Source organism: Rhea pennata, chromosome 12, assembly GCF_028389875.1.
Source record: "Rhea pennata isolate bPtePen1 chromosome 12, bPtePen1.pri, whole genome shotgun sequence".
Taxonomy (NCBI): Eukaryota; Metazoa; Chordata; class Aves; order Rheiformes; family Rheidae; genus Rhea; species Rhea pennata.
The window spans coordinates 22,066,704-22,078,049 of record NC_084674.1 but is presented as its reverse complement, the minus strand read 5'-3'; the positions used below and the strand labels follow the sequence as shown (position 1 = coordinate 22,078,049).

The 11,346-nt window shown below is 40.9% G+C and overlaps 1 non-coding gene across 1 annotated transcript; it reads left to right on the top strand.

The window, feature by feature from the left end:
• Positions 1-10,632: 10,632 nt before the first annotated feature.
• On the top strand, positions 10,633-10,704 carry TRNAE-CUC (transfer RNA glutamic acid (anticodon CUC)). Its single transcript has one exon. It is a non-coding gene; the product is annotated as a tRNA-Glu (tRNA).
• Positions 10,705-11,346: the final 642 nt, after the last annotated feature.

Sequence of the window (11,346 nt, the reverse complement as noted above, 5' to 3'; positions counted from 1 at the left end):
GTTCAGAATATTTTTGAGTCATCTTCTCAGGTGCTCATAATGCCACCCCAAAGCCCATCCCTTTGTCAGTACTCTGGAGTTAAGTATTCGCATTTTGTTGTTAATTAATACTCCAGACTGATAGCTTGATAAAATATTCTGTTATTTCACAAGTTATTTTGTGCAGAAGTTTTTCTGTGAAGGAAACACTTTGAATTATGATAAAGAAGCAGTGCCAGTTTCTTGTAGTAGTAGTAGTTAATGCGTGTGTTCTCTTCTCCATTTGTTCAAGTGCTCTGCAAGTTTATCAAAAAATTCCTGCTTATATTAGTTTTTTTTCTTGACTAATAAAAGTTTGGTAATGCATTTGTTTCGTCAAAAAACTACCCTTGTTTTATCTTTTTATTTGTTTTATCTGATGCTGTCTTTTTCACTTTTGTAAAAATAGCTTGTGCTACCAGCTTAGTTTCTTTGATAAAACTAATAACTAAAAGATACGCAATTAGAAAGTAAAAGCGGTTGTGCTTCTCAGCTGGCGAGCACAAGCTTATAATCGTGCTGTGTATGCGATCAAGTTCCTGGAAGCATCAGGTTGGTAGGAAGAGTTGCATTTTCAACTTGAATCCTTTAAAAAGAAAACAAAAAAACCCCCTCACAATCCTTTTAGAAAAAGTCCATTTTCTTCAAGAGATGAGCATGTGCGATTTCTCGCAATTATATCTGAAATGGGAAAATAATTAACCCTGTAGAAGTTTTGGTTCTGTGATTTCATTAGGAACAATTTAATGGAATCAAGAAACTTGCTCTTGTTTTAATGTTTTAAGGTGAACGTTCGTTTATAGAGATCTGAAGTTTTGGAGTTTGTTACCCCTGCAGGTTTTCCTCTTTTCCTTGGCTTTATGGATGGCACGTGCTTTTGTGTTGGTTGTATTTTAGATACTTTTTACTAGCAGTTGACCGGGAATACACGTACAGCAGGTACAACATCTGCTCTTTCAGCTTGTTTCCATACTGTCTGCGTAGTAAGAAAATGCAGTAAAGTTATTGTTGGAACTGTAATGCCCGTAGGGAAGGCCCAGACTCTTCCTCTGGTCAATCCGAAAATTGAGGGGGCGGTTGCCTGGCACGCTCAAAACGCTGCACCTAGCCCTGCAGCAGGCTGATACTGTGCCAAAGTGCAGAATACGGTCGGTTCTCTTCACATCTGGAAAAACTAAGCCACGTTACAGTGCAGAACTCTCCGCAAAGCGTACAGTCAGATGCCTTGAAACTCCATTAAGGTTTTGTTCAAGTTTTTCGTTTCACTCGATGTATAGGTAAAGGCTTGTATGATTACTTTACCAGTGTAGCGTACTCAAAATCTCGTCTTCAAGTCAGTGCACTTCCTTGTAACAAGGGAAGATGAGTGCAGGCAACATTAGTATCTGAGGGTATGAAAACTGAAAAAGCTTTGCCAGCCAGGAGCAAGGTGCCAGCAATCTGCTTAGGCGACAGTACTGGCACTTTTAAAACATTTTGGGCTGGGAGTAGCAGACTTTTTTCACTACAGTCTGTCAGATGTGTGTTGCTGTTGCAGTTCTAAAAGAGTAAATATCTGCTTGTGGGATCTTGCTCAGGGATCGAAGCGATGTGACTATCGACTAAACGGTTAGGAGAAGTCCCGGGCGATGTTGCTGCTGGGATAGAATTCCTCTCTAATAAGAATTCCTCAGAAAATAGCAGATTGGAGTCTGTTGACTTGAGAAGGACAGAGAAAACTCTGTCTTCAGCTTAGAACTGGAATTTCCCTAACCATGTCTTGCATTTAAAACTGTGAAAGTTTGACGACGTCTTTTAAATGACTTCTAACTGTAGCTCTTTGAGCAGCTCAACCTGCAGTGGGTCTGGTAAGCTGCTATTGGCAATGCAGGATTGTTGACGGGGAATGGGGGTAGGAGGAGAAAGGTCTTTCCAATTGCTAAACCAATTTTGGGGATGGGTTGAATTAATGATGGAACTGCTGTGAAACTTTGGGGTCTTGAAGACTGAGAACAACTTTCATGTATTTGTTAAACGTCTTGGTGGTAAATTGGTGTATCAGCAGAGAAACACAGCAGGAGGAAGGTGTAGACTTCTAAAGATCAAATATAGACCAAACTTTGCTCAGGTTTTTGGTGAGTCTTTTATGATAGTGTTGAAAGTCAAAAATCTACTTTGTCAATCACTGCAATAGCTTGGGATGTTATGGTTATAGTGGGCCGTAGTATTACAAAAACGTATTCTGAATGCTTCTGATTACTTGTACAAAACGTTGTAATGCTCAACAGTTTTCATGTGCCCTGGGTGCTGAGGAAGTATAAAGAGTAACCCACAGAACAGATTAAATCGAAGGTAGTCGTACATGCTAGCAAGTGCCTTTCGGTTCCCCCACAGTAGAAATTTCTCATTTTTGCCATTGCCACTTTTGTAAGAGCTGTAAGTTTTTAGAAGTTTCCCACCAAAGTACTAGCACTCTGCCTTAACTTGCCGTGCGTATTTGTTGCTCTCCACTTTTTGCAGTGGGTTGTTAACCCTGAAGCCTAATTATTATTGCCACTGCAGTTCTGGGGTTGAAACTGTGCCAATGCTTGCTTTTAGCAGTTTTTTTTTTTTAAAAAAAAACAAAACAAAACAAAGAACTCTGCTGCAGGTATGCAAATATGGCTTGAAGAAGGATTTTAAAACCTGATCAGAGGAAGGAGGTGCTCGTGTATGCAAAGACCTTGGATCCGTCACTGCTTGTCAAGGTTGCGACAGGAGGTCGTGTTTCCCAGAAATGGCAATATGCCAAATGTATTCTGCAAGGGTAAAAGACCTGGAATGGAGTGGCCACGGTTTAATTTGCACTTAACGCACAGTATGTGATGATCCAGTTTAGCTACCTGCAAGCTCTTTATTGTTTGAAGACCTTTCTTAACCATCTTCTTGTTGTGAGGACAAAAAATATGAAAATGGGTAAGAAAAAGTCTCGCCTTTGGCTGTTGGAACTTTCCAGTTCATGTTATTTGTATGTAACTTCAGTGAATGTGTTTTCCTCTCCTAGATAGCCCAGAAAGGGAGCATATTTAATTCCTATTCATGCTAGTTAAGCCCTGGTTTCTGGCCAGTATGAAGATTACAAGGCCCCTGTCAGAAAGGCTGTTGCGACCGCCTCATGATACCTGATTTATTTCACATAGGCAATTTTACAGACATCACCTCAACAGTTTCTGACCTTGCCAGCTTGAGTTGTCTTCACACTGGCAGCCTGGAGCTTCTTCATATGCAAAGATTTCTGTGTCTATCAAAACTGGTTTAGTAACAGATTTCCTCCTTATAACTCATCCCTGCTAACCCCTTGCTTACAGTGCACTAATGTTTCCATGTAGAGGAGCTGTTTTGTTCAGGTAGAACAACTTGGTGTACATGTGAGATGCTTACGGTGATTAAACTGTGGACCAGTTCTGGATGAGCTTTAATGCTTTGCAAATCTCTCGAGCCATTCTGCTTTCTCAACGCACACATTTCTCAGGGGACTTTCAGCTACTTGATCGTAACTGATTGTTAATGCACAGAAACTTATACGCAGTGCAGATTTTCCAACTTTTGATTAAAACTTCTCCCTAACTGAGGTTTCTCTTTCTTGCAGAGGTGTCTGGTTCTCCTCCTGAGTTTGTGCAAACTGTTTTTCTGTTGTCTTAAAATACAAATACAAAAAAAAAGCTGAAGGATGTTTAATTGAGCGAATGAAAAGCTGGATGTTGAGCCTTGTTTAATCTGCTATCTGAGACAGAGATGTTGATAAATATGCTTTAATAATTTAAGAAACATTTTAAGTTTTATGAATTAGTATATTTTAATAACTGAGATGGCAATCAGAATTCTCTGTTGGAGAAAAAGCTCCCTGGAGGTCATGTAGACAAACTGGGTCGAAATTTGAGTAGAGAAGGTGAGGTATGAATTGCTGTATTGGGCAGTCTGAAAAGTGTTATCATGGTCCACGTACATTAAGCTGTACCGAAGTCTGATTGCTTCTCCCGCCTTGAGGTCTGCGACTCCTCCGAATTTGGATTAAATTTAGACTTCCCATATGACATGACAACGTCACGACATCGTGCTGCTGGGCTTCTCCTGCGAGGTTTCGTTCCCTCTGTGGCAGAAATGGCAGGTATGGGTTAGCCTTTGCCGTGAGAGTCTGCGCCATGGACAGGGATGCTTTTAAAAACAAACCTAATCTCTTTTAGCTTTCCCTTCTAAAAATCTACCTGTATTATTGTCTCCTTCCAAATCTCTCTCTCTCTTTCTCTCTCTCTCTCTCTCTTTTTTTTTTTTTTTTTTTGTAAAAGCTTGATTCCACTGGTCGCACTAGCATTGAATAGTGTTGTCACTGCTGGCGGTGGCTTTGTCACAGAATTCCCTGGTGAGCTGGAAGATGGTGCTTGCGTTCCCGGCCCGTGTTTGTGTTAGAGGGATGAGGCTGTTTTGAAGCCCAAGTACGATGCAAATCGGCACTAGGCAACTGCTCTCTCTCGGGATATGTGTATACAAATATTCAGCAATTTAAATTAATAGTCTGAATCTCCGTACAAGTAGGTTGAGTATAAATTTGCTGCAAAGACCATGATTGTACCTGGCTGATTATAGCATTACCTAACTCTTTTGCTAGATTACTCAATCTCTTTCTCAGTTTCCCAATATTTAGTGTAAAGAGACGTTTGAGACAGGATGCTCAGAAAGCTGCCAGATATTTTGCTGTCCACAGACAACATTCCCATATTAAGTCTTTTGTGGTGCATCAAAGAAGAAAAGGTGCGTGGAATTAAAGTAAGAAGTTATTTCCAGCTCTGTCATTTAAAACAGAAGATCTGGAGTGGGAATTTGGAATTTTGTTGTTAAAATAGTGAAATAACAGTGAAAAATAAGCCCAGTTTCTCGTTAGTAAGTCCTGATAGCATTTAATTCCTACAGTATACGTATTTATTCATTCATTTGGAGGGTTTTTTTGGCTAAGCATCTGTTTAAAATAAGGAGGATGTTCCTAAACAACTCTGTCATTTAAGTACCTTTTGGATAGCTATGACTTCTTGGTAATAGATGCTTGTGATGTGATCTCTCTGGCTTAAATGTTTGTAAGTGCACCAGCTATGAGGAAGATCAGCATGGGAGCTTTATGTTATAAGAAGACTTACAAGAGCAGAAGCAGTCAGCAAATGTTTTACTCAAATTGAGAGTGCATCCAGTGTTGTGCAGTATTGCCGAGGTACTCTGAAGTGTCTCTGATGACAACGAAAACCAGAACTTGCTACATTTTTAGTCATTCTGATTTTTAGTCATTCTGATTACCTTTTTAGTCATTCTGATTACCTTTTTAGTCAGTTCGCATTTTAGTCATTTCGATTACAATTTAGTCCTTTTAATTTTTTTTTAAAAAAAGTGATGGTTTTATTTTAACAGAGCAGTTTTGGGACAGTGCTGGTTATAACCACTTGAGAGCACTCTTTGGCACACTCTGGTTTGGGGATTGGTTAAATGAAAGCTGGTTGTACCCACACTGCCCAGCTATTGGTGATGTTAAGTGCCCAACATTCCTACTACTTGCTGTTTTATTGGCATTTGTGGTAGCAGAAAATGAATATGACTTTGAAGCAGGGAGGCCAGGCAACTTCAGAATACTCCAAATTTTACATCAAATTTATGAGCAGCCTCTGGCTCTACCTTCTTTAATCCTAGTGTCTCCTGGGAAAGCAGTGGCCCTTCTGGAGAACTTTTCAGACTGGCCCATGGTATCTGCAGATGCTGGTGCTACCTGCAGGTTTTATGGGAACAGCTAGCACAAGGAAAATGCTGATGCCAAATTCCAGGATTCCTGTTCTTGCCTACCTTGTCGTGTCCCACTTTGGAGGGAGCATTGCGTCCTTCTCTGTGTTTAGATGCAGTTCTTTCTGAAAAAAAATCCTCCATGTTCCCCAGTCCAAACCAGATCCAGCATCATAAATGCAAGGCAAATGGAGTAAGCGTCAATGAAAATGTTGGGAGCACGGTTGCACCAGAAGGAATGTTATTTAAAAATCACAAAATGGCTTTATTTTGTACCCTGGGCAACAAGTAAACTAGCCCAGCTGAAGAATCATTGACTGTCTAAGATTACACAAAGAGCACCAGTCGTTCAGGGTGTCATTAGTTAACCTGGTTTCTGCTGCTGCACGAATTCACAAGTTCTGGGTATCGCTCAGCTGTATCCTTGCCAAAGCTCTGGTTAAGCAAACGGTTTTGCTGTGACAGGTCTGCTTACGTGGGGTAGAAGGCTCACAGAGGAACGTTCTTCTGCTTGTTGATACTTAAAGGCTCGTAACGTTACCTGGTCATGGGGCTTACTGCTTTGGGGACCCTGCAGGGATGGACCTGTTGAATGCAACCTATCGTTATAGGATGTTTTCCAGGTAAAAGCAAGTAGGTTTTCTGAACGAGGAGCTCCACGGTTCTGATCAAGTTGACCATGTCATACAGAATAGGGAAACAAAATTTTGGGTTGTGGTAGGTAAAGTGTAGTTCCTATTCTGTTTATTGACTGCTAAGAAGAGGAAGCAACATATCCTCCAAGCCTAAATAAATTTTAAAAAGTAACACTGAATCATGTTGACAGTGAACAGTTTTTTCATCTAAAGAAAACTCCAGAGGACAGGCTTTCTGTTCCTGCCGGTGACTGATGGATGTGGTTCAAAGTCTAAACGTTAGACTGGCTCTAGTATTGATTAAAACGTATTTGTGTACTTTGCTGAGGGAGAAGGGAAAAATGTTATTCAGTGAGCACAGATGCATTTTTATGTTATGCTACTGTGTCAGCCAAAGAAAACTGTTTTCAACGTGTCTTGCTTTCCGATTGTACTCCTGGTCCGCGGTGGATGAAATTGTGGCACATTTAAAAGCAACTGAAATAAAGGTTTTTATTTAACATGAGAAACCTAGCGTGTGTTTCTTTTCTTAGTGATTTTTCCCTTAGAACCAGCCTAGTTATTGCAGGATTTAAGTTCCCTTGAGTTTCTGAGGTACCAGACTGTGCTATAGTGTAAACACAGCTGCTGTTGAGGAAAATAGGCTTCGGTCTTCTCTGAAGTATACCGCTTCAGTGTTAGTACAATAATACATGCTTATTTTATTAACTTCTAATCAGCCTCTCGGCTTGCTTGGCAGGCTGAAACGCGGAGGTGTAACATGTGCCCTGCCTTCCGTTCCTGATGGAGGACGCAAGTGGGGTGCAAAGCGATGCTCCAGTTGAGAAACCCGACGATACTCTGGTCGTCTAAAGGACCGGAGAGGCGGCTTCCCTCCGCAGACGGTAACGCGCTAGGGAGAGGATATTTAACGATGTGCAAACCAAGTTGTTTGCACCTGTCAAACCAGCTTATGTAACAGGCTGGAACAGCAGGTACAGTTGCGCGTGTTTTAAGTGCCAGAGTATGTAAGGACAGCTCGTGTTCAGCGCCGAATCGGAAACTGGTCAGAAGCAATTAATCAAATGCTGGTGCGTGCTGAGACTTTTTTTTCCCTGCATAAGTGCTTGTCAGTCCTGCTGTCATCCGGGGAGCCCAGTTAAACTTTTGATTATTTATTTTTAATCTCTGTGTGAACACTTGTATTTCCTTTGGATCTTTCCCTGGTTGACTGTTTATTTTTTTTAGTTTATGAAAGGCAACTTATATCGTTCTTAAGTTAAACTGGGTAATGCTACAACTTAGTGGTGAATGAAATTCCTATATGGATGTGGGTATTTCATGTAATTTGGGCAGAGCGACTCTCCCATCAGAGCTGGCTTTAAAGTGGATTACTTCCGTGAAGTGATGTCTATCAGTTCTATAAGTTGTTAATAAGATAAAATTACACAATGGAATTTTATCCTTATAATAATTGAAATGTAATTTAACTGAAGCAGCTCGACTTTGTGCGAGCGCGTGTCACCATGCAGTTAGCAAATATTTGGTTCTTGTCAGGTGTGAATGTTCAGCATAGTCTGACTTCTGTTATGCCCGTTATAAATTGGGGTTGTTTATGAGTCTGCAGGCTTCTGTAGTGTTTAAAAGTGTTTAAGCTATCTATGACAGCAGCGTTGTTCTCTTAGTCCATGACTTACTGCGTATGCATAGAGGGGGAAGGTGCTGAGTTACTCAGTGTTTGCTTTGTGGGAGGGAGTATTGCAGCCGAGGATAAAAACTTAGAAGGGGAAAAAGAAGGCAAGATTCATCCTGATCGCTTATGTGGTGCTTAAAGAAATCTGCTTTTGCTGAAAGCGCAGTTGACTTGAAAGTATGACTCAAATTACTGGGTTTTTTTTCACTTTGAAACTTATTGAAAGCAACTTGTGCGGCCCTTAAGTCAGATCGCATCGATAACTGAATGATGGTCTGATGAGGCGTATGCCCTCCTGCCATGTCTTATCTTGCCAGGGTACAAAATGAAATTTTTCAAAATGTGAGTGCTAGCTGACCACTGCTCCAGTCTTCTGTAGTGCCCAGTGTTAAGCACGTAACTTTTTTTTTACTAATTGTGGAACAAGTTAGTATTTATACCTTCGCTGCGTGTCCCTTCATGGGGGAAAATGTGATTGCTGAGCTACGAGCCATGCTGCTTCAGCTGCAAGTATCACAAGTCCTGCTCGAGAAGTTCCGAGAGTTTGAGTAAATGAAGAAAGCAAACTTTTTTTTTCCCTCCAGCCTCTCTCTTTCTTTCTTTTTTTCTTTTTTTTTTTGACTGAGCTGTGCATCTCCATCTATAACACGAAAGCGAATTTCTAATGACTCCATCAGAATGGAGCTTTTGCAAGTTACAGCCCCGTTGCACTGTACCATGAAAATAGGAGTTATTGCCCAAATAGAGCTCAGAATCGATACACGTTATACGATAGCTGGGGTGATGCGACGCTAATGGGTTTATAAATAACTGACGTTATGAAATCTCATTCATCTTTGCTGCTAGAATTGAACGTTGTACAACACTGAGAAGATGAAATGTGGAGTAGTTTCCTGTTACCACTGAAGGAATTAACAGAACGGTTGTCATTAGATCTCAGTCCGTAGTATGGTTTTTGGCCCTCGTCCAGAGTTTAACAAGTTTGATACTGGTGGGAGCAAGTAAAGATGAAATGCAGAAACAAATGCCCCAAGAACTTAAAGCATATTTACACGAACCAGATCATGCGTCTTTACTGGTGCGATGTTTTACTGCCCAACTCCACAGTCATATGTATACTTCTCGGTATGAGTGTGTTGTGACTGTATTTTGTAACAATCTCTTTTTGAAATGGTTGTTTTTGTGTTGTAATGCAATTTCTTCCCAAAATATTTATCTGGGGCTGCTGGAAGCCAATGTAAAATGTGATATAAATGTTGATCTCCATACCGTTATTTCTATGTGATTGTTTCTGCTTTTATTCTTTGATAGTTCAGGCTCTGTAAAGTTAGTGGTTCGTCTCCATTTTGGAATTCACCAGTTTTAACGTTTCAGTCCTACAGTACAGTCTCTTTTGGAGCAGATGGCCTCGAAAGGAGAAGAAAACGGTAAATTAAGGGGTATTCCAGTCATTTAGGTAGGAATATTCTATATACTGCGTGGAAATGGGATGCAGTTATGCCACTTCTGCTGCTGTAATGAGTTTTTAAACTCTCTAGCCTTCTGAAATAGGAACTATCGAACAACATAAAAGCAATGTTTACGTATACCTATTTATTTGAAACAAGGCATATGCAGCATAGTTAAACATTGAGTTTCTAGGCAAAGTTGCTTTTCTCTGATGTTGGGCAGATGTATGAAATAGCAGGAAAACTGAAGATGTTGTGCACTGAAATCTTCAGGACAGCACAGTTTAAGATGGTAAAAATATACTCAACTATATCTTATAAGAATTAGCATTGTAGGGCATTACTGAGTGGAGCTAGTGTTGCTGGTGTTTAATTACATATTTTCCCTTTTCCGTTTCTGCAGATATGATTTAAGTTTTTTAATTAATAAGTATGGTTCTTGGCTGTGTTTAAAGTTTATTTTTAGACTGACCTGCTTAGAAAGCATGCTATTTGAACTGACTTGCTGCTTAGGTGTGAACTCATTAAGTTGACCAAATTTTATTTGTTGTGTCATGCGGATAAGTGACTGTGAAGCTCTGCATCTGAAGTGCATCTCTGCCTGTGCAGTGGATCACTTGCAAATATTTCAATGCACATTTGTTCTGTAGAGCCCAGAACTGACTTAGCTGCACATGAAACTATAGCCGAGTTGTAAAGAGTGTTCGTAGGCCTTCTAGAGCAGGTAGTGGGTACAGTCCAGAGGCAAATGTCCGTACGCTGCCTCGTTTCGCTTTGTGGCTGAGCCTTGAGGAGCTGTAATTCTCAAGGAAAGTTGGACCTTTCCTTTCAGGTTCCTCCTCTTTCTGTAACGTCAAAGGCTCTCCTAGCACGTGTTGGGGCAAGAACTTAATAGGACGTTAACTATTGCTGCTTTGACTTCTGCTCTTTTCGTGGTTACTTTCTTGCTTGCAGAGGTGTGGAGCAGAAGGGAGATCTTCCGTGGTCCAGATGCAGGGTTAGCATGATGCCCAGCCTTTATGCACTGAATCCAGAGACGTGAAGTGGTTGTGTGAGTCTCCCTGTTGGTACTGGAGTAATGTACTCCCTGGTGGTCTAGTGGTTAGGATTCGGCGCTCTCACTGCCACGGCCCGGGTTCGATTCCCGCTCAGGGAATCTGATTTTTCAGATTTCAGAGTCTCCTTCTCCGGAGATATTCAAAACCCACCTGGATGCAACCCTAACAGGCACTAGGTGACCCTACTTGAGCAGGGGGGTTGGACTGGATGATCCCCAGAGGTCGCTTCCAACCTTACCCACTCCATCTGGGAGACTCTGTAAGGCGTCTGTGTTTTCATGTCTGTTTAGAAAGCAAAACTCTAAAATCTTTATTTCATCTTCGTATCAGATGAGTGCTGGACAGAAGAAAGATTTAGAGGAGGAAAGGGCGGCTCCGACAAATCACCTTTATTCCAGTTCTACCCCTTATGTTGTCTTTTAAGCAAATTTCCCCCACTTGCTTGGTTCCCCCTTTTTCCACTAAAGAAACTGTCCTTTCCAAGTATCCGTGCTAGAGAGCTGGAAGCAGGAATTGCATGCAGGATACTGAGTATGTTCCCAGCTAGCAGGTTGCCCTAAGGCTGTGTAAAACCGGTCTGGACTAGAAGAAACCAATAGTTTTTCTTTTTTCTTTTTCTTTTTCTTTTTCTTTTTTCTTTTTCTTTTTCTTTTCTCTTTTCTTTTCTTTACCTGTATTTTATCACCATACCTGACATACTAATGATCCAACTTGTAGTTAACTTCAGCGAAAATTCAACT